The sequence below is a fragment of the Cupressus sempervirens genome, chromosome 4 (genome assembly GCF_028749045.1).
Source record: "Cupressus sempervirens isolate cs-2001-9-10 chromosome 4, ASM2874904v1, whole genome shotgun sequence".
Taxonomy (NCBI): Eukaryota; Viridiplantae; Streptophyta; class Pinopsida; order Cupressales; family Cupressaceae; genus Cupressus; species Cupressus sempervirens.
This window is the reverse complement of record NC_143121.1, coordinates 640,062,589-640,064,509: the sequence shown is the minus strand read 5'-3', so window position 1 is coordinate 640,064,509 and position 1,921 is coordinate 640,062,589.

The window sequence follows — 1,921 nt, the reverse complement described above, 5'->3', positions numbered from 1 at the left end:
CTTAGGTCCTTTTTACAAATTTCAGCAACTTAACAACTTAAAATTCTACTATGTAAAATTAGTAACTAGAGTCAAACTTCACAATAATATCCAATTCAATCTTTAGTAGTAAACTATTAGCTTATACCAAGTATTAGAGAAATTGATTGTTACTGTATACTCCATGTACCAACTTGTAGCAATGAACAATAAACATCAAATGAACATGCAACACAATCGTCCACACATTTTGACACAAAGCTTTTTAATGTGGAAAGCCTATTAACGGAAAAACCACCTAGGACTGGTAATCCAAAATCTTCACTCTTCTAAAGTGAGCTCATTTAGGAGCCAACCTTGTTAATGGTTACATGCACATTGTTAATATGACCATATTAGGAGATTTTTAACAAAGATCATCTATACCTTATCACTCCTCAATTGAGTGGTCTTCTCTAAAGGACTTACAAAATTTTAATGGAATGCCACCTTAAATAGGATTTGCAAATAAGACTATTAAGTCCACTTGGTTAAGAGAAAATTTTCTACAATTGCTAGAGAGTAATGGTTAAATGATCTAATAAATAATGCATATAAATTTTCTATTTCAGATCTCCTTTCACACATCTTCTATCCCAATTTATTCCTCTTTGGTTTATCCACTCATGCATATCAACTTTACACTTCATTTGCTTGATGTTGCAATGTAGTTCTCATTGGTATCCTCTTCTATCTTCTCCTTCATAAATGACTCTGATCAACATTTGTAAACATCTTGTTCATCAGTTAAATAGATAGATTATTACTACTTAACTAGATTCTCCAATGTTTTGCCACTTAAGCACAACCATTTGATCATCTTCCATCTTAGATACATTGAATCTAGAGACTTGGTCAACATGGTTTGTCCTTGAACTTTGAGATTATCTTGTGATCATTTAATCCCCACCATCATATCATAACTAATTCAATCTCCTTATTAAATTATCTCATTTACTTCATCCTTATCTTATAAACTTCTCCATCAATCCATATTTTCATTAAATGTCGACCTCAAATCGATTATTCTATTAATTATTCATCTTTCCTTGCTCAGTTAACACCATTCATTACTCATTCACTTAACATGCTCTTGTTGACTATCATGATAGCTTAGTGACCATTAGTCCATCATTTACTGATCTCAATCACTAACTTGTTGCAACTCACTGTTTCTTTGTCTTTGCACTTCATAACTTATTTCCTTAATTTCTAACCAAAGTAACTTCCTTGTGCATCATATCAACACTTATCAAATCATGTAAAACAATAAAATCAATATCATATAGTCATAGACTGATTTATCAGTTTTCCTTTTTGGTTTACATACTTAACATCTCTTCTTCATTCACATCTTCATACTTTGTCTTCAAGTTATTTATCCAATATCACTTGCTTCAGATGATTACAACTTACATGAATCAGTATAGTCAAATAGTTTGACATAAATGATAATATAACAACTAATACAATTCTATTGCATATACTTTGTAACTCTATTATGATCTTTATCTTCATAAGCTTCATCAAGCTCCCTTTTACTTCATCAACATTAGTTGTGTCCAACAATCTCCCTATTTGGAATTGATGGAAACACATTATGAAACAAACCATCCAATACCAAACATCAAAATTTGCATGCAAACAAAATAGTTCTATTCAACTTGATCTTCATTAAAAGTTTTCTACTTAGATTACAACTTATAACTCCATTCACATTCTCCCCCTTCGAATCTACCTCATTCACTATTCAACATCTCTTCTCCAAGAAATTATTTTGTTGACTTCATCACACACGTTCTCCTCCCTTATTTATTCTCACCCCATTTTGGTAGTTCATACATTTACTCATCTTGCTTCATATACACATCTCCTCTTTATGTTATCAAACACATACACTCCC